This window comes from Notamacropus eugenii, chromosome Y, assembly GCF_028372415.1.
Source record: "Notamacropus eugenii isolate mMacEug1 chromosome Y, mMacEug1.pri_v2, whole genome shotgun sequence".
NCBI classification, from domain to species: Eukaryota; Metazoa; Chordata; class Mammalia; order Diprotodontia; family Macropodidae; genus Notamacropus; species Notamacropus eugenii.
In genome coordinates this window covers 11225764-11251293 of record NC_092880.1, presented here as the reverse complement: position 1 = coordinate 11251293, position 25530 = coordinate 11225764, and the positions used below count along the sequence as shown (strand labels likewise).

The 25530-nt window shown below is 38.2% G+C and overlaps 1 long non-coding RNA gene and 1 pseudogene across 2 annotated transcripts in view; both read left to right on the top strand.

The window, feature by feature from the left end:
- The window catches only part of LOC140516659 (uncharacterized), a 104776-nt gene that overhangs the window by 32367 nt on the left and 46879 nt on the right, over window positions 1-25530 (top strand). The gene's annotated exons all lie outside the window — the stretch shown is intronic.
- LOC140516569 (L-lactate dehydrogenase B chain pseudogene) lies at window positions 12055-17016 on the top strand (annotated as a pseudogene).

Below are 25530 nucleotides of genomic sequence, written 5' to 3'. Positions count from 1 at the left end.
GAGAGAAACCAGCACCCCATGTAGATTAAATAATAAGGTATTATAATGAAAGGAATGAGTTTGTAAAAAGTGGAAGATAGAATGGACCAAAGCTAACTAAAACGGCCATAAGAGACCACCTACATCAACCTGCACCTTCTCTTTAATTTTCTCCATGTTTGGTCTTGATTTTCATACCCAAGGACCTATTTATTGCATTAGAGATAAGCAATCCAAAACACCTTCTGAATGTACTCATATAGTCTGTCATAGCCCTAGTCATTTCAGATTGATAGTTGCACTTTTTGTTTTCCTAATCTTGGTCATAAAGACATTGAACCATATGTAACTGCTACAAGAAAATGCAAATTCATAGCTTTTAATTTGAATACTTGCTCAACTGATTGCTTGAAGATCAGAAATCAAATTTCCATTCAGGATTCAATACATTTATGCAAATGTAGAATAATTTTTTTAAAAAATCTAAGAGATTCATATACTTAATGGAGACATAGCAAGATACAAATAATTCATATTTCATTTATTCTTATTGTTGGTCCTCATATAAGCCTACCATAAGCTAAGCCCACTGCAATTATACTGAGATAGGAAGCATTGCTGTCAATATAGCTATAATTATTACTTCCCTACTTTGGGTAAATATTTAAAAGGTCTGTAAAGAACTATGTTTCTTCTTCAGATGTAAAATACTTTTCAGACTCTTACATCATTTCATTTTCCTTCATAGATCCTAGTCCTTTATGTTTTTTGATGGTATTTTCTGAGGATGATAAAGCCAGAGTTCTCTTGTGTGTTCATAAAACCATTCTGTCATGGGCTTCTAGTCCCTGAATAGCTCAGGCTCCAGAACCTACAGTCAACTTATTAGATCTTTCCTGAGAATTTGGGTGGGTGTAGAGGACTCCATGATCTCCAGATTCTATGATTCATCTTGAAAACATTAATATCCTAGTGTCCATTGAATTGCATTTAAGATTATTTTTTCAATTTATAATAAAGTTATATTCTACAGAAAAATACTAAAGAGTATCCCCCCCCCCAAACCCGAGGGGAAACAAAACAAATCTAGCAAGAAAGTATATTTAGTTTCCTACAACTACTAGGAAGAGAAGCACAGAAGAGTGATTTCTACCCATTCCATATAAAACGTTTATCTGTTATAATTTATCATTTAATAAAAGAGAGGAAGGGCACTTACCTTCTGTAAGTTGGCATAAATGTCTTAGTATTCTCAATGCTCAGTACAGAGCCTAGCACATAGTAGGAATTTTTTAGCTATGGAAACAAGACATGGAATTATTCACTTTACTACTTTTGACAGAGATAAAATACTTTAGTATAAGTCTTAACAATTAGAGTTCCATGAAACTACCATGTCATAGATCTGTGACAAATTTTTTTTTTATTTTTTAATGTTTAACAATCACTGCCATACAATTGTGATTTTATCCCCCCCACCTACCCCCCACTCCCCCCCTCCCTCCCCACGACTGCATATAATTCTGTATAGATTCTACATATACTTTCCTATTGAGTATATTTTCACTATAGTCATGCTATGTAGTCAGACTAAGATAAATGAAAGAAATCATATAACAAATCAGAACATGATACACAAACACATACACATACACAAACATGATCTGTTACATTATTTGAGTGACTTCCATATTTCTCTCTCTGAGTGTGGAAGGCATTTTGCCTTGAGAACCACCATTGGGATTTTTTTTTTTTTGTAAGAAGTTCTTGTGTTATTACAAAAATCTAAGTCTACCAGAAAAAACTCTCACACACTGTGGTTGTTGCTGTGCATAAAGTTCTCCTGGTTCTGCTCCTTTCACTCAGCATCAGCTCATATAAGTCCTTCCAGGCCTCTCTGAAGTCTTCTTGTTCATCATTTCTTATGGCACAATAGTACTCCATTACATTCATATACCATAATTTATTCAGCCATTCCCCAATTGATGGACATCCCCTTGACTTCCAGTTCTTGGCAACTACATAGAGTGCTGCTATAAATATTTTTGTACATGTGGGACCCTTTCCCATTTTTATGATCTCTTGGGGATACAGTCCTAGTAGCGATATTGCTGGGTCAAAGGGTATGCACATTTTTGTAGCCCTTTGGGCATAGTTCCAAATTGCTCTCCAGAATGGTTGGATGCACTCGCAGCTCCACCAACAATGAATTAGTGTTCCAACTCTCCCACATCCTCTCCAGCATTTATCATTTTCTTGTTCTGTCATGTTTGCCAATCTTATAGGTGTGATGTGGTACCTCAGAGTTGTTTTGATTTGCATCTCTCTAACCAATAGTGATTTAGAGCATTTTTTCATATGATTATAGATAGCTTTAATTTCTTCTTCTGAAAATTGCCTGTTCATATCCTTTGACCATTTATCAATTGGGGAATGACTTGTATGATTATACATTTGGGTCAGTTCTCTATATATTCTAGAAATGAGGCCTGTATCCCCGAGCTTAGCTGTAAAAATTCTTTCCCAATTTACTACATCCCTCCGGATTTTGGTTGCATTGGGTTTGGTTGTGCAAAAACTTCTCAGTTTAATGTACTCAAAGTTATCCATTTTGCATTTCATAATGCTTTCTATCTCTCCTTTAGTAAAGAATTCTTCCCTTCTCCATAGATCTGATAAATACACTATTCCTTGCTTCTCCAGTATATTCATGGTATCAATCTTTATACCTAAATCATGTACCCATTTGGACTTTATTCTTGTGTACGGTGTCAGGTATGAGTCTATGCCTAATTTCCGCCACACTGTTATCCAGTTTTCCCAGCAATTTTTGTGAAACAATGAGTTCTTATCCCAGAAGCTGGGGTCCTTGGGTTTATCAAACAGAAGGTTGCTATATTGCTTGCCTACTGCATCTTGAGTGCCAAGTCTATTCCACTTGTCTACCTCTCTGTTTCTTAGCCAATACCAAGTGGTTTTGATAATTGCTGCTTTATAGTAGAGTTTGAGGTCTGGTAGCGCTAGGCCACCTTCCCAAGCATTTCTTTTCATTAGTCCCTTTGATATTCTGGACCTTTTGTTTTTCCAAATGAATTTTGATATTATTTTATCCAGCTCTAGAAAGTAATTGTCTGATAGTTTAATTGGTATGGCACTAAATAAGTAAATTAATTTAGGTAGAATTGTCATTTTTATTATATTAGCATGGCCTATCCATGAGCAACTAATGTTTTTCCACTTACTTAAATCTGACTTTATTTGTGCAAAAAGTGTCTTGTAATTGTGTTCATATAATCCCTGGGTTTGTTTTGGCAGGTAGACTCCTAAGTATTTTATACTGTCTACCCTAGCTTTAAATGGGATTTCTCTTTCTATCTCTTGCTGTTGGACTTTGTTGCTAATATATAGGAATGCAGAAGATTTGTGTGGGTTTATTTTGTAACCTGCAACTTTGCCAAAGTTGTTTATTAATTCAAGTAATTTTTTACTTGAATCTCTGGGATTCTCTAGGTAAATCATCATATCATCTGCAAAGAGTGATAACTTAGTTTCTTCTTTGGCTATTCTTATTCCTTGAATATCTTTATCTTGTCTAATTGCTACAGCTAACATTTCTAGTACCATATTGAATAATAGTGGTGATAATGGACAACCTTGTTTCACCCCTGATCTTATTGGGAATGCATCTAGCTTATCCCCATTGCATATAATGCTTGCTGAAGGTTTTAGATAGATACTGCTTATTATTTTATGGAAAATTCCCTTTATTTCTACGTTCTCCAATGTTTTTAGTAGGAATGGATGTTGTATTTTGTCAAAAGCTTTTTCTGCATCTATTGAGATAATCATGTGGTTTTTGTTAGCTTTGTTGTTGATGTGATTGATAATGCTAATAGTTTTCCTAATATTGAACCAGCCCTGTAGTCCTGGTATGAATCCTACCTGATCATAATGTATTAATCTCGTGATAAGATGCTGTATTCGTTTTGCTAAAATCTTATTTAAAATTTTTGCATCTATATTCATTAGGGAAATTGGTCTATAATTTTCTTTCTCTGTTTTGTCTCTTCCTGGTTTGCGTATCAAAACCATATTTGTATCATAGAAAGAATTTGGGAGGACTCCTTCTTCCCCGATTTTCAAAAATAGTGTATGTAGTATTGGAATTAACTGTTCTTTAAATGTTTGATAGAATTCACTTGTGAATCCATCTGGCCCTGGAGATTTTTTCCTAGGGAGTTCATTGATGGCTTGTTCAATTTCTTTTTCTGAGATGGGGTTGTTTAAGTATTCCACTTCCTCTTCTGTTAATCTGGGCAATTTGTATTTTTTAAAATATTCATCCATCTCATTTAGATTATCGAATTTGTGGGCATAAAGTTGGGCAAAGTAGTTTCTAATTATTGTTTTAATGTCCTCCTCGTTGGAGGTGAGTTCACCCCTTTCATTTTTAATATTAGTAATTTGGTTTTCTTCTTTCTTTTTTTTAATCAGATTGACCAAAGGTTTATCAATTTTATTAGTTTTTTCATAAAACCAACTATTGGTTTTATTTATTAAATCAATAGTTTTCTTAATTTCAATTTTATTAATCTCTCCTTTGGTTTTCATTATTTCTAATTTGGTATTTACTTGGGGATTTTCAATTTGTTCTTTTTCTAGCTTTTTCAACTGCAAGCCCAAGTCATTGATCTCCTCTTTCTCTATTTTATTTATGTAAGCATTCAAAGATATAAAACTTCCCATAATAACTGCTTTTGCAGTATCCCATAAGTTTTGGTATGTTGTCTCACTATTGTCATTCTCTTGAATGAAATTTTTGATTGTTTCTATGATTTCTTCTTTAACCCAACCCTTCTTTAGAATTAGATTATTTAGTTTCCAATTGATTTTTGGTTTCTCTTTCCATGGCCTTTTATTACATGTAATTTTTAATACATTATGATCTGAAAATGATGCATTGATTATCTCTACCTTTCTGCACTGGATTGTGAGATTTTTATGTCCTAGTACATGGTCAATTTTTGTAAATGTTCCATGTACCGCTGAGAAAAAGGTATATTCCTTTCTATTCCCATTTAATTTTCTCCATAGATCTATCATATCTACCTTATCCAGAGTTTTATTTACCTCCTTAACCTCTTTCTTGTTTATTTTGAGGTTGGATTTATCGAGTTGAGAGACGGGGAGGTTGAGGTCCCCCACTAGTATAGTTTTGCTATCAATTTCTTCCTTCAACTCCCCCAACCTCTCCTCTAAGAATCTGGATGCTATACCACTTGGAGCATACATGTTTAGTAATGATATTGCTTCATTGTCTATGGTGCTTTTTAGCAGGATATAGTTTCCATCCTTATCCCTTTTGATTAGATCTATTTCTGCTTTTGCTTTGTCTGAGATTAGGATTGCTACTCCTGCCTTTCTTACATGAGCTGAAGCACAATATATTCTGCTCCATCCTTTGGCCTTTATCCTATGTGTATCCCCCCATTTCAAATGTGTTTCTTGTAAGCAGCATATTGTTGGATTATGGCTTTTAATCCATTCTGCTATCCGTCTCCGTTTTATGGGAGAGTTCATTCCATTCACATTCACAGTTATGATTACAATCTGTGTATTTCCCTCCAACCTCTTTCCCACCATTTGTGCTTTTAGCTCTCCCGTCTCCCTTCCCCTCCTCAATAGTATTCACTTTTCTCCCCCTCCTCCTGCAGCCTTCCCCTCCTTCTTTTAGCCCCCCTCCCTTTTACTCCCCTTTACTCTTATTGCTTCTTTCCTCCCTTTTAGCCACCCTCCCCTTTCTTCCCCCTTCCCCTCCTACTACCTATAGAGCTAATTAGGATTATCTACTTAAGATTATTGTTCCCTCCTTTGAACAAATCAGATGAGAGTACTTCTCAAACAATGCTCATCTCCCTCCCCTCCTTCCCTCTACTATAGTTTTGTACTTCTTCCTGTGATATAATTTGCCATTTTCTGCTTCCCCCTTTCCACACCTCCTATTACATTCCCTTCTCATACTTAAATCATATTTTTGACATGACATCATTTACTTTATGCCCATTGCCTCTACATATATCCCTTTTATCCTAATAGCTGCACAGTTCTCAAGATTAACAGGTATCATCTTCCCTTACAGGGAGGTAAACAGTTTGCCCTAATTGAGTAGTAAGTTTTTGTTTTTGTTTTTTCCCCTCTGCTTACCTTTTTATGATTCTCTGGAGACCTGCATTTGAAGATCAAATTGTCTATTGAGTTCTGGCGTTTTGGTGAGGAAGCTCTGGAAATCCCTTATTTCGTTGAATGACTTTCTCCTTGCGTGAAATGTTATGCTGAACTTTGCTGGGTAGTTGATCCTTGGTTGAAGTCCCAACTCCTTTGCCTTACGGAATATTGGGTTCCAGTTCTTTCGATCTTTTAATGTAGAAGCTGCAAGGTCCTGTGTGATCCTGACTGTGTGTCCTTGATATTTGAATTGTTTCTTTCTGGCTGCTTGTAGTATTTTCTCCTTCACTTGATAGCTCTGGAATTTGGCAACTATATTTCTTGGGGTTTTGAGTTTGGGATCCCTTTCGGGAGGATAACGGTGGATTCTTTCGATGAGTATTTTGCCCTCTGAGTCTAGTACTTCTGGGCAGTTTTCCTTGATGATTTCCTGGAAGATGTTGTCCAGACTCTTTTCTTCATCATGGGTTTCTGGCAGGCCAATAATTCTTAGATTTTCTCTCCTGGATCTATTTTCCAGGTCAGTTGTTTTTCCAATTAAATATTTTACATTTTCTTCTATCTTTTCATTCTTTAGATTTTGTTTGACTGATTCTTGTTGCCTCATTGAGTCATTAGTTTCTACTTGCCCAATTCTAATCTTCATCGTATTGTTTTCTTCCGTTAGCTTTTGCATTTCCTTTTCCATCTGACCAATTTTTCCCTTTAAGGAGCTATTTTCTCCATTTAATTTTTGTATTTCTTTTTCCATTCGACCAATTTTCCCAGTTAGGTTTTGGGTTTCCTTTTCCATCTGTTCAATTTTCCCAATTAGGTTTTGGGTTTCCTTTTCCGTTTGATTAACTCTTCCTTTTAGGGAGTTATTCTCTCCAGTTAATTTTTGAACTTCCTTTTCTATTTCTTCAATTTTTCTTTTCAGAGTGATGTTCTCATCAGTGAATTCTTTTTTTATAATTTTAAAATCATTGGCCAGTTTTTCTTTTATATCCTTCTTCAGACGTTCCAGGTAATCTAGTTGTGCTTGCGAGAAATTCATAGTCCCATCTGAGGTTTCAGATGGAAGTACAGTCTCAGCTCTGACCTCTTTGGTGTTTGTGTTTTGGTCCTTATCCCCATAGAAAGATTCTATGGTTTTTTTCACTTTTCGTCTGCTTTTTCGGATTCATGATGTTGGCTGAGTGTTGTAGCTTTTGGTTCTTTCAGTCAGAAGATACAGATCTTTTAAGTTGGGCTGCTGTGTGTCTAGGCTGAAAGCAGGCTTTTTTTTTTTTTTTTTTGGTTGTTTCCCAGATCAACCCTGGGGTTAGCTTGTTAGGTGTGTGGGAGGGGAGGTCTGGTCTCAGGAGATCTCCTCAGCTGACTTGAGGCAAAGGCAAGGTCAGGGGATGGTGATCCCAGCTTCCCTATTGTCTTCCCTTTTCCCCTGGAGGGCTGGGCTACGCCTAGAAGTTAATGCATGTTCCCGCCCCTCCTGGGGCTTGTCTCCTGGCTCTGAGGCTTGCCTGGGTCTCAGTGCGAATTTTCTCTGCCCTGGGTCGTCTGTCCCTCCAGATCGCCTCCACCACAGTAGGAAGAATCCCCCCTTGCCACTTTTCCAGCCTCTGGTGTTGTGAGACCACCCACCCCCTTCTACTGTTCCCGCTGATCCAGGATTAATCTGGGGAAGAATTTTGTGGTTCCCTCACGGTCATCAGGGGGGAGGAGAGAGCACTTACTGATCACTCCGCCATCCCAACTCCTGGAAGTTCAAGTAGCTGACCCACCGAAGTCCAGTCTTCAGGCTGAAGGTTTTAAGGGCTGCTGCGCTGATATCTGGCACTCAGTGGCTCTCATCGGCTTGGCCTGGCTTATCTCCTGCTCCGCTGGTCTCGCCCGCCACTCTCGGGCCCCTCAGGTCCCCTCCGCCCTGTCGCGCCGACCACTCTGCGGTGTGCGCCGGGGTCTTACCCCCGCGGAACAGATCCCTCCCGTGGACCCTCCAGTCCAACCAGGGCTCCGAATCCGTCAAAGTCCGTCACCCACTGGATTCTATACCTCCAAAGTCTGGTCAGACTCTCCCCCCAGAAATATCCAGAGGAGTTTTTCCAGGAGCTTGGGTGAGTCGTTGCTTTCACTTCGCCATCTTGGCTCCGCCCCCCTCTCTGTGACAAATTTAAGATCAATTTCATGAATTTTTTCATTGCTAGTCTCTTTATGTCCATTCTATTCGTAGCATATTCTGTTCAAGCAATTACTACTGCCTCTATTGCTCTTTATCCAAATCCTCTTCACTATTTTTCTCCCTTCTGATTCTTGGATTTCTTCACATGAGTGTAGCGTCTTAATTTGTAATGCCAGCTTTCCACATTCCAATTGTTTTGCCTTTCATATTTCTTTTGAAAAAAAAATTCCCATCCCCCAAATTTACTTATTGGAGCTACTTATAAAAAAGATATATTGTTGGAGTACACTTTCCTTTCTACCATATGACCTTAAATACGTATAGATCCAATATATCATTTTTGAATGTGGAAGACAAATTGAGGAGTAAATTTTCTGTCCCCATCCCCATTCTGATTCACCTTGTTTGAGTTAAAATATCTATCTATAAAATGATGTCATCAATTACATTCTGATGTCCGCATTTTAGACCTACTATTCTTAGTAAGGCCAGACAGAACCATACTTGTACAACTGGGCAAGGGGAAATGGTATAAAAAAGAATCTTTCTAAAATCCCGCTCAACAAAACCAAGTATTTGTTCTGTGCAAGCATCTGGAACACGGATAGTTTAAAGATATGAATCATCTCCAGTCGCAGACCTTAAGGAGCTTCCAAAATGTCAAAGGGACAAAAAATATGTGCAAATAATTATTGTCCAAACTAAAATGGAATAAATTCATTGAAGAGAACAACACTCAGAGATGTGCATGAGAGAGAGAGAGAGACAGAGAGAGACAGAGACAGAGACAGATAGAGATTACTTTTGATAGAATCAGAGATAACTTCATTCTTTATGAAACCTGTAAGCTGGGTCTTAGGGAGTAGTAGGATTTCAATAATCCAAGAAGTATTGAAGAGGAACACAATTCCTGAGTATTGCAAGCAATTATGAAGATACAGGTATATGTAGGGCAAATGTTAGGAGAAATTATTTATATACTTAATGTCATGCCTTATCTTAGGCCTTATACTAATAAGCCCTTTATAAAACAGCCTTATGAAACTTGAAATAATTGACTTCCTCCTATTGATTTCAAGAGGTATAATTTAAATAGGCAATATCTGTACTTCCAAAAAAGATTTTCGAGAAAATTTGCTTAGGAGGGTTCCCCTTGCTGTGACCAAAGGTGACCAGTACAGGTTCAGAGCTTTCCCAGATATCCCCACCTCAACAAACCAGGAGAAGATACTGAGCCCCAGGGGGGTGAAGTGAGCAACTGCCAACACCAGGACCCCAGACTTGCCTCAGCACCCCAGGGGAAACAGGAATAAACTAGTGCAGACAGCTGAGCTTGCCTATGCTCTAGTTCAGCAAAGGAGCTGCCAGTGTCCAGATCATCTCTCCCCCACATTTAACGAGCTAGCTCCAGGGTAACTGTATGGAAACCCCAAAAGACCTCACCTGACTTCTGCTTTCCAACACCAGCCAGTTCAGCCCCAGGTAAGCTGCAGCATTTTACCTTCTAGCTGAAAGAACCAGAGGCCACAACACACAAAGTCTCAAGTTTTAGGAACAAGAACTGTGGGACAGAGCTCCCTGTGCCACAGATGCAGAGATCTACTTTAAAAACCAAGAAAAGGGTTATCATCATGAATAAGAAGCAAAGCAGAAAAGAAAAGAACATAGAATTTTTCTGTGGGGACAAGGACCAAAACACAAATACCCAAGAGGTCAGCATTGAGACTGTACTTCCATCTGAAACTTCAGAAGGGAAGATGAACTGGTGTGAAGGACAAAGAGCCTTCTTGGAAGAGTTCAGGAAGGTTTTCAAACCCAAAATAGAGGAACAGAAGAAAAACTGGCCAATGATTTTAAAAATATGAAAAAAGAATTCACTTTAGAGAACAAATCCTTAAAAAGGAGAATTGGACAAATGGAAAAGGAAGTAAAAAACCTAACTGGTGAAAACAACTCCTTTAAAGGAACAATTGGACAAATGGAAAGGAGATGCAAAAGTTAACTGAAGAAAACAATGTGATAAAAATTAGATTTGGGCAAGTAGAAGCTAATGAATCTATGAGACACCAAGATTCAGTCAAACAAAATCTAAAGAATGAAAAGATAGAAGGAAATGTAAAATAAGTAATTGGAAAAACAACTGACCTGGAAAATAGTTCCAGGAGAGAAAATCTAAGGATTATTGGTCTACCAGAAAGCCATGATGAAGAAAAGAGCCTGGACAATATCATCCAAGAAATCATAAAGGAAATTTCCCAGAAGTCTTAGACTCAAAGGCCAAAACAGTCATTGAAGGAATTCACCATTCACTTCTTAAAAGGGACCCCACACTAAAAACACTAATGAATATCGCTGCCAAATTTCAGAACTATCAAGTGAAGGAGAAAATACTGCAGGCAGTCAGAAAGAAACAATTCAGATATTTAAGATCTACAGTCAGGATCACACAGGACCTTATAGCTTCTACATTAAAAGACCAAAGGAATTGGAATACGATATTCCATAAGGCAAAGGAGCTGGGACTACAATCAAGGATTAATTGCCCAGCAAAGTTGAGCATAATATTTCAGGCAAGGAGATGGACATTCAGTGAAATAAGGAATTTCCAGACCTTCCTAATGAAAAGGTCAGAACTCAATAGAAAATTTGATCTTCAAACGTAGGTCTCAAAATAGGCACAAAAAGATAAATGTGGGAAAAATCTTGTTACACGATATGGGCAAACTGTTTACATCCCAAAAGGGGAAGATGATACTTGTTAATCTTGAGAACTGTATACTTATATTGTGAAATATAAAAGGGATATACATAGATAGAGGGAGTGGGTATAAATTAAATGATGTGATGATAGCAAATGTGATTTAAGGGTTCAAAGAAATTGTAATGGGAGATGTGAAAGGGAGTAAGCAGAAAAAAAAAAACAAGTTCCATCACAGGAAGAGGCACAAAAATATATTACAGTAGAGGAAAAGAGGGGAGGAAGATGAGCATTGTTTGAGAGGTACTCTCATCTGATTGGGTTTAAGGAGGGTACAACAAACTCAGTTAAGTATAAAAATAAAAATAGCTCTATAGGCAGTAGGAGGGGAAGAGGGAAAGAAAAGGGAGGGGAGGGTAAAAGGGAGGAAAGAACTAGTAAGGGAAAAGGGGATTAAAAAGAGGAGGGGTACTGAAAGAAGGAAGGGAAGACTAAGGGAGATCATGGTCAAAAATTAAAACTCTATAGTGGAGAGCAAGGGAGAAGGAAGAACTAAAAGCATAAACAAGGGGAAAAGAGATGGAAGGAAAGACACAGATAGTACTCATAACTGTGAATGTGAATGCGATGAACTCTCCCATAAAGTGGAGAAGGATAGCAGAATGGATTAAAAACCATAACCCAACAATATGTTGTTTACAAGAAGCACATTTGAGATAGGGGCATACACACAGGGTAAAGATAAAAGGTTGGAGCAGAATATTTAGTGCTTCAGCTGATGTAAAAAAAAAAAACAGGGGTAGCAATCCTAATCTCAGATACAGCAAAAGCAGAAATTGATCTGTTCAAAAGAGATAAGAAAGGAAACTATATCCTTCTAAAAGGCACCATAGGTAGCTAGGGCATGGCTGGAGAAAGATATAGTTGCTTCTCTTCTCTCTTTGGGACAAACTTCATCCCAGGCAATCACCTACTCTTTAGGCAGAACAAAATGGCTACTCTTAAAGAAAAACTGTTCCAGTTGCAGAAGAGGAGGCAGCAGCCCCAAACAATAAGATTACTGTTGTGGGTGTTGGACAAGTTGGTATGGCCTGTGCTATCAGCATACTTGCAAAGAGTCTTGCTGATGAACTTGCCCTTGTTGATGTTTAGGAAGACAAACTCAAAGGAGAAATAATGGATCTACAGCATGGGAGCTTGTTTCTTCAAACTCCTAAAATTGTGGCTGATAAAGATTACTCTGTCACTGCTGGTTCCAAGATTGTTGTAGTCACTGCCAGAGTCCACCAGCAAGAGGGAGAGAATTGCCTCAATTTGGTACAAAGGAATGTGAATGTTTTCAAGTTTTTTATTCCCTAGATTGTAAAGTATAGCCCAGACTGTATCATAATTGTGGTTTCCAATCCGGTAGATATCCTTACATATGTCACCTGGAAACTGAGTGGCCTGCCAAAGCCCCAGGTGATTGGGAGTGGATGCAATCTGGATTCTGCCAGATTCCGCTATCTTATGTCTGAAAAACTTGGCATCCATCCAAGCAGCTGCCATGGCTCGATCCTTGGAGAGCATGGAGACTCAAGTGTGACTGTATGGAGTGGAGTGAATGTGGCAGGCATTTACCTCCAAGACCTGAATCCAGAAATGGGAACTGACAGTGACAGTGAAAACTGGAAGGAGGTTCATAAGCTGGTGATTGAAAGTGCCTACGAGGTGATCAAACTCAAAGGATACACTAACTGGGCTATTGGATTAAGTATTGCTGATCTAATTGAGACCATGTTAAAAAATCTTTCCAAGATTCATCCTGTATCCACTATGGTGAAGAGGATGTATGGCATCGAGAATTAAGTTTTCCTTAGCCTTTCATGCATTTGAATGCCAGAGGACTGACCAGTGTCATCAACCAGAAGCTGAAAAATGATGAAGTAGCTCAACTCAAGAAGAGTGCAGATACCTTGTGGGACATCCAGAAAGACCTGAAAGACCTGTAATATTCTGTAGAAACTCAATCAACATGGGAATCCCTGTGCCCACTTAGTAATTAGCCATGGAGGTGGATAGAATTTTTCTGTTGAATTCAACTCTGGCCACAGCATCAAAGTACATGATTAAAAGGCTTGTTATATGAACCTATGAACCAATAAATATACTACTGAAGTGCGAAAAAAAATAAAAGGTACCGTAGACAATGAAGCAATATCATTAATAAACATACATGCTCCAAGTGGTAAAGCATCCAAGCTCTAAGAGAAGTTTAGGGAGTTACACGAAGAAATAGACAGCAAAACTATACTAGGTTGGGACCTCAACCTCCTGCTCTCTGAAATCAACAAATCTATCCTCAAAATAAAAAAGATGTTAAGGAGGTGAATAAAACAATGGATATGTTAGATATGATAGATATCTGGAGAAAATTCAGTGGGGATATAAAGGAATATACTTTTTTCTCAGCGGTACATGGCACGTATATAACAATTGACCATGTGCTAGGCCATAAAAACCTCACAATCCAGTGCAGAAAGGCAGAGATAGTCAATGCATCCTTCTCAGATCATAATGCAATAAAACTTGTGTGTAATTAAAGGTCATGGAAATATAAACCAAAAAGTAATTGGAAACTGAGCAATCTAATCCTAAAGAATGAGTGGGTTAAACAACAAATTATAGAAACAATTAACAACTTCATTGAAGAGAATGACAGTAATGACACAACCTACCAAATCTCATGGGATATTGCAAAAGCAGTTCTTCGGGGAAGTTTTATATCTTTAAATGCCTATGTGAATAAAATAGAGAAAGAGGAGATCAATGAATTGGACATGCAACCGAAAAAGCCTGAAAAAAAACTAATTGAAAATCCCCAAGTAAATACCAAATTAGAATTACTGAAAAGCAAAGGAGAGATTAATACAATTCAAATTAAGACAAGTATTGAACTGAGAAATAAAATTAAGAGTTGGTTTTATGAACACAGCAATAAAATTGATAAACCTTTGGTCAATTTGGTTAAAACAAGGAAAGAAGAAAACCAAATTATCAATATCAAAAATGAAAAGGGCAAACTCCCCACCAATGAGGAGGAAATTAAAACAATAATAAGACATTACTTTGCCCACCTGTATGCCCATAATTTCGACAGTCTAAATGAGATGTATGATTATTTTAAAAGACATAAATTGTCCAGATTAACAGAAGAGAAAGTTGAATACTTCAATAACTCCATCTCAGAAAAAGAAATTGAACAGGCCATCAATGAACTCCTTAGGAAAAAAAATCTCCAGGTCCTGATGGATTCACAAGTGAAATCTATCAAGTATTTAAGGAATAGTTAATTTCAGTACTATATAGACTATTTGGGAAAATTGGGGAAGGAGTCCTCCCAAATTCCTTTTATGATACAAATAATCATTTTGATACTTTAACCAGAAAGAGCCAAAACAGAGAAAGAAAATTATAGACCAATTTCTCTAAAGAATATAGATGAAAAAAATTTAAATAAGATTTTAGCAAAAAGAATACAGTCACTTATCATGAGAATAATACATTATGATCAGGTAGGATTTATACCAGGAATGCAGGGCTGGTTCAATATTAGGAAAACTATCATATCAAAAACAAAACTAACAGAAACCACATGGTTATCTCAATAGATGCAGAAAAAGCTTTTGACAAAATACAACACCCATTCCTATTTAAAACACTGGAGAACATAGGAATAAATAGAACTTTCCATAAAATAAAAAGCAGTATCTACCTAAAATCTTCAACATGCATTATGTCCAATGTGGATAAGTTAGATGCATTTCCAGTAAGATCAGAGGTGAAAGAAGGTTGTTCATTATCACCACTATTATTCAATGTAGCACTAGAAATGTTAGCTGTAGTAATAAGAGAAGAAAAAGAAGTTTAAGGAATTAGAATAGGCAAAGAAGGAGCTAAGTTATCACTCTCTGCAGATGATATAATATACTTAGAAAATTCAAAGAATGATGGAGAAACTACGTGAAAAAATAAACAAGTTTGGCAAAGTTGCAGGTTACAAAATAAACCTACACAAATCTTCTGCATTTCTATATGTTAGTAACAAAGTCCAATAGCAAGAGACAGAAAGAGAAATCTCATTTAAAGCTGCAGTAGACACTATCAAATATTTGGGGGGTCTACCTGCCGAAACAATCCCAGAACTATATGACCAAAACTACAAAACAATTTTTGCACCAATAAAGTCAGATCTAAGTAAGTGGAAAAACATCAGTTGTTCGTGGGTGGGCCAAGCCAATATGATAAAAATGACAATTCTCCCTAAATTAATTTACTTATTCAGTGCCATACCAATCAAACTATCAGATAATTATTTTGTAGAGCTAGAAAAAATAACAATGAAATTCATCTGGAAGAACAAAAGGGCCAGGATATCAAGGGAACTAATGAAAAGAAATGCTAGGGAAGGTGGTATAACTCTACCAGATCTCAAATTTTATTATAAAGTAGCAATTATCAAAACCACTTGGTACTGGCTGAGAAACAGAAGGGAAGACAAGTGGAATAGGTTAGGTACCCAAGACACAGTAGTCAATTAATATAGCAATCTACTGTCTGGTAAACCCAAGCAGCCCAGTTTTTGGGATAAGAACTCACTGTTTGACAAAAATTCCTAAGAGAACTGGATAATGGTGCAGTGGAAACAAGTTATAGACAAATGCCTGATACCATACACGAGAATAAATTCCAAATGCGACATGATCTAGGTATAAAGATTGATACTATAAGCAACTTAGTGGAACGAGGAATAGTGTATTTATCTTATTTATGGAGAAGGGAAGAATTTTTAACTAAAGAAGAGATAGAAAATATTATGAAGTGCAAAATGGATAATTTTGATTACATTAAATTGAAAAGTTTTTGCACAAGCAAATCCAATTCAACCAAGATTAGGAGGGAAGCAGAAAACTGGGAAAAAATTTTTGCAACTACTCTCTGTGATAAAGGCCTCATTTCTAAAATATACAGTGAACTGAGTCAAATGTACAAGAATACAAGTCATTCCCTAATTGATAAATGGTCAAGGGATATGAACAGGTAGTTTTCATAGGAAGAAATTAAAGCTATCTGTATTCATATGAAAAAATGCTCTAAATCACTCTTAATTAGAGAGGTGCACATCAAAAGAACTCTGAGATAACACATCACACCTATCAGACTGGCTAACGTGACAAAACAGGATGATGATACATGTTGGATAAGATGTGGGAGAGTTGGAACACTAATGCCTTGTTGGTGGAACTGTGAGCTGATCCAACCATTCTGGAGAGCAATTTGGAACTATACCCAAAGGGCTACAAAAATGTGCATACTCTTTGACCCAGCAATACTGCTTCTAGGACTATATCCCCAAGAGATCATAAAAATGGGAAAGGGTCCCATATATACGAAAATATTTATAGCAGCACTCTTTCTGGTGGCCAAAAACTGGAAATCAAGGGGATGCCCATCATTTGGGAAATGGCTGAATAAATTGTGGTATATGAATGTAATGGACTACTATTGTGCTGTAAGAATTGATGAACATGAGGACTTCAGAGAGGCATGGAAAGACTTACATAAACAGATGCTGAGTAAAAGGAGCAGAACCAGGGGAACTTTGTACACAGCAACAACCAGAGTGTGTGAGGATTTTTTCTGGTTGACTTAGTACTTCATTTCAATGCAAGGACTTAAAAAAATTTCCAGTAGTCTCAAGGGAAAATGGCTTCCACATCCAGAGAAGAACTAAGCAATTTGATCACAGAATGTAGCAGATTATTTCCTTTTGTATTATGTTTTGGTTTGTTTTATGATTTCTCCCATTCATTTTAATTCTTCTATGCAGCATGACTAAGATGAAAATGTGTTTAATAGGAATGTATGTGTTGAGCCTATATAAAATTATATGCTGTCTCCAGGAGGGAGGGGAGAGGGAGAGAGGGGAAGAAATTTAAATTGTATGAAAGTGATTGTAGAACACCGAAAACAAATGAAATAATAAAAAAAATTGTGAAATATATTTAAAAAACAATACAGTGTTCCTGGTACTACAATGAGCACTTTTACGAGTACTGTCTCATTTTATTCTCACAACAGTCTTAAAAGTCAGGTATTATTACCCTCATTTTACAAATGAGGAGACTGGAGTACACAGAGACTGATTTTCCAAGAGTCATAGTTATTAAATGTCTGAGGTCAAATTTGAACTTATGTCTTCCTGACTCCAGGCCCACTGTCTATTGATTATGCTTCCAGATATCTTTGGGAGAATGAGAAGAAAGAAGGACTGTAAGAAATAGATATTAGAAATATGTAAACTGTGGGAACCAAAAACTGATTAGATTGAGGGAATAAAAGAAGACACCTAGGATGTGAGCCTGGGTCACTGGGACGATTATGTTCATAAGGAAGGAGAGGGCAGAGTAGAAGCTGAGACTTGCCAGAGCTCTACACTCAAACCCAGGCAAATGCCTGTAAATATGATTCTTAAAAAATTCTGAAACTGCATAACCCATAGAATAATGGAGTGAAACAAATCTCCAGCCCAAGACAGCCTGCAAGGTTAATGGGAAGCATCTATTGCACCACAATGGAAGCAGAGAGTATGGGCTGTGCCTGTGAGATCAGACCTGAGCAGGCATCCAGCGGACTGAATCTCTGGCACCAGTGGCTGTTTCCAAACTTCATAACCCCAAAACACAGAGGACAAATTGGAAGGTCAGTGGAAAAAAAAAAACTGTGGGACCTCTGTGAAAGAATAGAGTGGTCTGGCCCCAGCTCCAGGGCACAGAGCAGGTGGAGGAGCCTGATGCAGCAGCAGCACCAGGGGCAGTGGCAGCAGTTGTTTCTGGAGCTTTAGGCCTCCAGATTGTGGGGGGAATCTAGTGGCTGACAGTACACTCCTCACTCCTACTGAAAGCAGAGAATTACCTTGACAGAGCCCAAAAGCCAAATAAATGGCTGGGGAAATGAGCAAAAACTGGAAAAAGAATCAGACTATAAAATCATACTTAGGTGACAATGAAGATCAAAAAATAGAAACAGAAGAAAACAAAGTCAAAGCTTCTACATCCAGAGCCTCCAAGAAATATATGAATTGGTGTTAGGTCATGGAAGAGCTAAAAAAGCTTGAGAATCAAGTAAGAGAAATAGAGGAAAAATTGGGAAGAGAGATGAGAGCTATGCAAGAAAATCATGAAAAACAGCTGCTTGCTAAAGGGGATCTAAAAATGCTGAAGAAAATAGCACATTAAAAATAGACTAACACAAATGGCAGAAGAGATCCAAAAAGTCAATGAGGAGAAGAATGCCTTAAAAAGTAGAATCAGCCAGATTGAAAAGGAGGTCCAAAAGCTCACTGAAGAAAATAATTCCTTAAAAACTAGTATGGAGCAGAAGGAAGATAATGACATTATGAAAAAATCAAGAAATTATAAAACAAAAACAAAGGAAAGAAAAATAGCAGACAATGTGAAATATCTAATTAGAAAAACAACTGAAAAATGCTCTAAATCACTCTTGATTAGAGAGATGCAAATCAAAACAACTCTGAGATACCACATCACACCTATCAGATTGGCTAACATGACAAAACAGGATGAAGATAAATGTTGGAGAAGATGTGAGAGAGTTGGAACACTAATTCTAGGACTGTATCCCCAAGAGATCATAAAAATGGGAAAGGGTCTCACATATACAATAATATTTATAGTAGCACTCTTTGATGAACATGAGAACTTCAGAGAGGCCTGGAAAGACTTACATGAACTGATGCTGAGCAAAAGGAGCAGAACCAGGAGAACTGTACACAGCAGCAACCACAGTGTATGAAGATTTTTTCTGGCAGGCTTTGAACTTCATTGCAATGCAAGGACTTACAAAATTCCTAATGGTCTCTTAAGGCAAAATGCCTTCCACATCCGGAGAAAGAACTATGGAATTCAACTGCAGAATGTAGCAGGTAATTTTATTTTATATTATGTTTTGGTTTGTTTTATGCTTTCTCCCATTCATTTTAATTCTTCTATGCAACATGACTCAGGTGAAAATGTATTTAATAGGAATGTATGTGTAGAACCTATATAAAATTGTATGCCATCTCTGGGAGGGAGGGGGGAGGAGGGGAATGGAGGGGAAAAAAATCTAGCATATGGAAGTGATTGTAGAACTCTGAAAACAAATAAAATAATAAAAAAGAAAATTATGAATTGACCACAAGCCATAGAAGTCCTCAAAAACAATTTTGAAAATCAAGAAAGAGAAGTGGAGGAAAAATTGGGAAGTGAAATAACATGATGCAAGAAAATAATGAAAAAATGCATCAATAGCTTGCTGAAGGAGATCTCCAAAAGTACTGAAGGAAATAACCTTTTACAAAATAGACTAACCCAAATGGCAAAAGAGGTTCAAAAAGTCAAGAATGAGAAGGATGTCATAAGAAGCAGAATTGCCCAAAGAGAAAAGGAGGTCCAAAATCTCACTGAAGACAATAGTTCTTTAAAAATTAGAATGGAGCTGATGGTAGCTAATGACTTCATGAAAAATCAAGAAATTATAAAACAGAACCAAAAGAATGAAACAACGTAAGACGATGTGAAATATCTCATTGAAAAACCACTGACCTAGAAAATAGACCCAAGAGGGAAAATTTGAAAACTATTAAATTGTCTGAAAGTCAAGATCATAAAAAGAGCCAGACATCATCTTTCAAGAAATTATCAAGGAAAACTGCCCTGATATTCAAGAATGAGAGAGTAAAAGAGAAATTGTAACAATCCTCCAATCACCTCTTGGAAGAGATCCCAAAAGGAAAATTCAGAAGAATATTTTAGTCAAATTCCAGAGTTCCCAGTTCAAGGAGAAAAATATTTCAAGCAGCCTGAAAGAAACAATTTGAGCGTTGTGAAAATACAATTAAGATAACACAAAATCTGGCAGCTTCAACATTAAGTGATAGAAGGCGCTAGAATATGATATTCCAGAGGGCAGAGGAATCACCTACCCAGCAAAACTGAGTATAATCCTTCTGGGAAAAAAGTGAATATTCAATGAAATAGATGACTTTAAACATTCTTGATGAAAGACCAGAACTTAATAGAAAATATGAGTTTCAAATACAAGAAACAAGAGAAGCATGAAAAGGTTTATAGGAAAGAGAAATCATAAAGGACTTAGTAAAGTTGAACTAATTGCATTCCTACTTGAAAAGATGATATTTGTAACTCATGAGACCTTTTGCAGTATTAGGGTAGTTGGAGGAAATAGATAGATAGATAGATAGATAGATAGATAGATAGATAGATAGATAGATAGATAGATAGATAGATAAATAGATACAAGAGGGTGAATTGAATATGAAGGAATGATATATAAAAAATAAAATTAAAGGATGAGAGGAATATATTAGAAGAAGAAGAAATGGAGAGACAAAAATGGAGTAAACTATCTCACATAAAAGAGGGAAGAAAAAGGTTTCACAATGGAGGGTAAGAGCAGGGAGGAGTGAGGGAAGAGGGAATGAATGGGCCTTACTCTAATCAGATTTGGCTTAAGGAGGTTATAACATATACACTCAATTGGGTATCTTATCCTACAGGACTGTAAGGTGGAAAGAAGTAAAGGCTGGGGATGATATAAGGGACGGAAGATTGGAGGAGGAGGTGGTCAGAAGCAAACACATTTGAAAAGGGACAGGGTCAAAGGTGAAAATAGAATAAGTGGCGTTGGGATAGGATGGAGGGAAATATAGTTAGTCTTTCACAATATGACTATTATGGAAGTGTTTTGCATAACTACACATATATAATCTATATTAAGTTGCTTGCCTTCTCAATGAGAGTGGGTGGGGAGGAAAAAGGGAGAGAATTTGGGACTCAAAATTTTAAAAACAAATGTTAAAAATTGTTTTAACATGCAACCAGAAAATAAGATATAAGGCAATGGGGTATAAAAATCTATCTTGCCCTACAAGAAAATTGTTTGATTGGTTGTTTTCCTTCATCTTCGAATAGGACCAAAATGACATCACCACTGTAAAGTGAAATTTCAGTGTGTGCGGCTGTAGCTAATCAGACCAATACAAGCTCGGAATGCTCTACCACAGGTTGGGCACAGATAGTCCGTTTGCATATTTGGGATGGATATCCCAAATTTGTGCATCCTGTGTTTACTTTGTGCTGTCTCAGTTCTGCTTTGCTCAAAGAACACAAAACCTTTTCTTATGTGGGCATGCCATGCTGAGCAGTCCTGTGCCAGTGTCTCCCATGTTGCACAGTTGAGAGAGACCTTGAGAGAGTCCTTGTATCATTTCTTTTGGCCATGATGTGATTGCCTGCCCCATGCAAGTTCTTCATAAAAGTCTTTTTGGCAAGCATACATTTTGCATTCAAACAACGTGTCCAGCCCATCAGAGTTGTGCTCTCTGAAGCGTAGTTTGAATACTTGGCAGTTGAACTCTAGCAAGGAGTTCAGTGTCTGGTACTTTATCATGCCAGGTGATCCTCAAAATGTCCCAAACACAATTCAAATGGAAACAATTCAGTTTCCTGACATGTCACTGGTAGACTCTCCATGTTTCACAAGCATATAACAATGAGGTCAGCACAACAGCTCTGTAGTCCTTCAGTTTGGTAGTCAGTCTAATACCTCTTCTCTCCCAAACTTTTCTTTGGAGCCTCCCAAATACTGAGCTAGCTCCCTGGAATGTACGCTACCAAGGTAAGTGAACTTATCCACAGCATTCAAAACTTCTCCATTTGTTGTAACCAATGGTTCCACATATGGATGTGTGGCAGTGGCTGATGGAGCACTTGTGTTTTTTTGGTGTTAATTATTAGGCCAAAATTACCACAGGCAGCAGAGAATTGATCCATACTTTGTTGCACCTCAGCTTCAGAGGTTGCATTGAGTGCACAATCATCTACAAACAGAAAATCATGCACAAACACTCCCTCTACTTTGGTCTTGGCTTGTAACCTTTTCAAATTGAAGAACTTACCATCAGTACAGTAGTTGGCTTTGATGCCGTGTTCATCTTCATTGAAAACAGTTGTTAACATGGCTGAAAATATCATGCTAAAACATGAGAGCAAGCACACAGCCCTGTTTCACTCCATTGGTGACTGGGAAGGCACAAGAGCTTTGTCCATTATCCAGGACGCGGGCAAACATGCCATCATGAAATTGACATACAATACTGATGAACTTCTCCAGGCAACCCAATTTTGACATAATTTTCCATAAGCCCTCACAACTAACAGGGTCAAAAGCCTTGGTCAGATGCACAAACGTTGTGTACAGACCTCTATTCTGCTCCTAGCATTTCTCCTGGAGTTGTCAGGTAGCAAACACCATATCAACTGTTCCTAGGCCCTTTCTGAAGCCACACTGGCTCTCAGGTATGTGCCCATCTTCCAGGTAAAGGATCAGCCTATTAAAGAGGACTCTAGCAAGAATTTTGCCAGCAATGACTAAGAGAGAGATCACCCTGTTATTGTCACAAGACAATCTATTCCCTTTACCTTATAGAGATGGACAATGGAGGCATCCTTGAACTCCTGGGGGATAACCTCCTCTTGCCATATTACCTGGAAAATTTCAGTCAGCTTTTGTATGAGCAATGGTCCCCCTTCCTTGTAAATCTCAGCTGGAGTAGAATCAGTACCAGGTGCTTTGCCACATGAGAGGAGCCTAATGGCCCTGAAAACCTCTTCTTCAGTTGGAAGTTTAGCTAAAGAGAGATTGACTTCAACCTGAGGTAAATAGTCAATGGCCTCAGCATTGATTCATGATGGTCTGTTGAGAACACTATGGAAGTGTTCAGCCCATCTCTCTAGGACCATGTCCTTATCACTAGTTAATGTGGCTCCAACAGCACTGAGTAGTTGTAAAGCACCATAAGTTTTTGGTGCTTTCAGGGAATCATAAAAGTGCTTTGGATTGTTATTATCAGCATAAAACTGAATTTCATCTGGTTTCTTACTGAGCTAGGAATCTTGCATCTCTCTAAGCTTTGCTTGCTCTTTGCTTTTGATGGAATTAAATGCTGCCCTCTTAGAGGTGGATGAACTATCCTGCTGGTAAATCCTCTGGAGTTCAATTTTTCATTTAGCAGCTTCTGAATTTCCCCATCATTTTCATCAAACCAGTCTTGGTGTTTGTGAATGTTCTGACCCAGATGAACAAATGCGGTACTGTACACTAATCTCTGAAAGCTGCCCACTCCTTTTCTACTCCACTGTGGCCAACTGTATGTGGGCTCAACTTTCCCTCCAAGTCAGCAGCAAACTGTTCATACTCAGAGAAGAGCTCTAATTTGTTGACATTAATGCTTCTGGTAGTCATTTTGCCTGGGGGGGGCGGGGCAGCGCTTTTGATGAATGTGAACATTTAGCTTAGAAAGGATGTCTATGATCATTCCAGCACTCTGCACCACACATTGCCTTTGTAATTCTCACACATTGCCTATCTCTTCTCCTTACAATCATATAATCTATTAGATGCCAGTTTTTGCTTTGAGGGTGCATCCATGAAGTTTTTTTGCTTTTAGGTAAACAGAACACAGTGTTGGTGATGAGAAGGTCATGTGATACACAAATCTTCAGCAGTAAATGACAATTGCTATTGCTGTTTCCAACTCCATTCCTCCCTAGGACTCCCTGCCAAATCTGGTAGTCTGAGCCTAGTCTAGCATTAAAGTCACCTAGAATTATAAGATTGTCCTCTTTTGGCACATTGACGATAATGGTCGCTAGGTCTTCATAAAAATTTTTCTTTGACTTCATCAAGGTTTGTCATGATGGGAGCATAGGCACTGATGATGGTGGCATGGTGTTTTCCTGCAAGTGACAATTGCATTTTCATGAGCCTTTCATTCACTCCTTTTGGCAGGCTTACCAGCTTGCTGGTAAACTCAGACCAGCTTCATGGTGCTCCCTTTCACTGCACCCCCTCCAGAAAAAGGTGTATCCAGCTCCAACTTCAGTAAGCTGGCCTTCATTTGCCAACCTTGTTTCACTCAAGGTTGCTATTTGGATGTGATATGTGTTGAGTTCTCTTGCAATAAGAGCAGTTCTTTCAGGTCTTTTGGGCTTTTGTGTTGTCTATTATTTTTCACATGATCCATGTGCCCATGATGAGTGGAATAATCTTTGCAGATGTTTTGTACATTTTTTTTTGTGTTTTGATTGCATAGTGGGATACCCCAACCACTGCAGTAATCAGGCCAGGGTTGGGTAAGCAGGCAATGTTAAGAGCACCTTTTCTAGCCCCCTTCCTCACACCAGGAGGTGAGCAGTACTATCCTTAAAAGGCTGCTCAGACACCCAGGGGGCTGCTGAGTCCCACTGCTGCTTCCAGTGAGAAACGACCCTATGTCCTGGGCCGCCTGTGTGCAGGGTCGTGACTACAGCTCCCAGTGTATCTGCACCTGCTGCTTCATCGCTTGCCTATTGCCACAAGACTTTGAGGCATAATAGTGAAAAGGTATGGGTGATGTTTTTTATTTGTGGGTAAATTGAATTTAAGTGAGGCAGAGTTGCACAAAGTCATCAGCCTTACTCTCTCCTCCTGAGTCATCATAGTCCAGTGGCAGGGCAGGGTCAAGACAGATGGTGATGGCTCAGGATGCAGTGGATGACCTTGGTGTCTTTGGTGTCTAACCTGGCTGTAAGCGCTCCATATCACCTGCTTCATCTGCCTTCGTGGTCATTAGAACAAATTGTTCTCATCTGCTCATTCCACCAGAGGAAGTCTTCACACGCTTGGGATATACACCCCCCCCCCCCCCCCCCAATTCACCAATGGGTTTGAGAACCCTTGGTTACCCTCAACCTGGTTTGGCCCATCTGCTGAAACAGTTTACTGGGATGTGGCTGCTGTGCTTGCTGCAGCTTCTTGGAGACACATGAGAGAGTTAGGTGAAACAGGTGGACACCAAAGGTGGAAAAAGCCCCCAAAAGGGCTTGGCAGCCATCATACCAAAGGTACTGGTCTTCCCTGAACATACCCTACACCCCACAAGAAAGTAAGGGAGAAAGAGATGGGGGGGTGATGGAAAGGACAGACTGGGGGAAGGAGTAATCAGATTGCATGGCATCTGGGGTGGGGGGAAGTGAATGATGGGGAGAAAATTTGGAACTCAAAATATGATGGAAATCAATGTTGAGAAGTAAAAATAAATTAATAAAATAGAAAAAAAATTGTTGTAAATTTCCCCCAAACTGGAGACATCCTGATCCAAATACAAATAAAATCTCCAGAGTCAAGGGGACAAACCTTTGTGGATTATCTACCATCTGAAGCCTCACACAAGTGGCCTAACAGCACAGATAAGCTGAAGCACTTTTGTATGGACTTTATTTTAAATAAAAGAAAAGATCCTGACAATTAAAAAAAATGCTTCTTACCATTCTTGTTTTTTGTTTCTTGGATTTCCTTATATGAA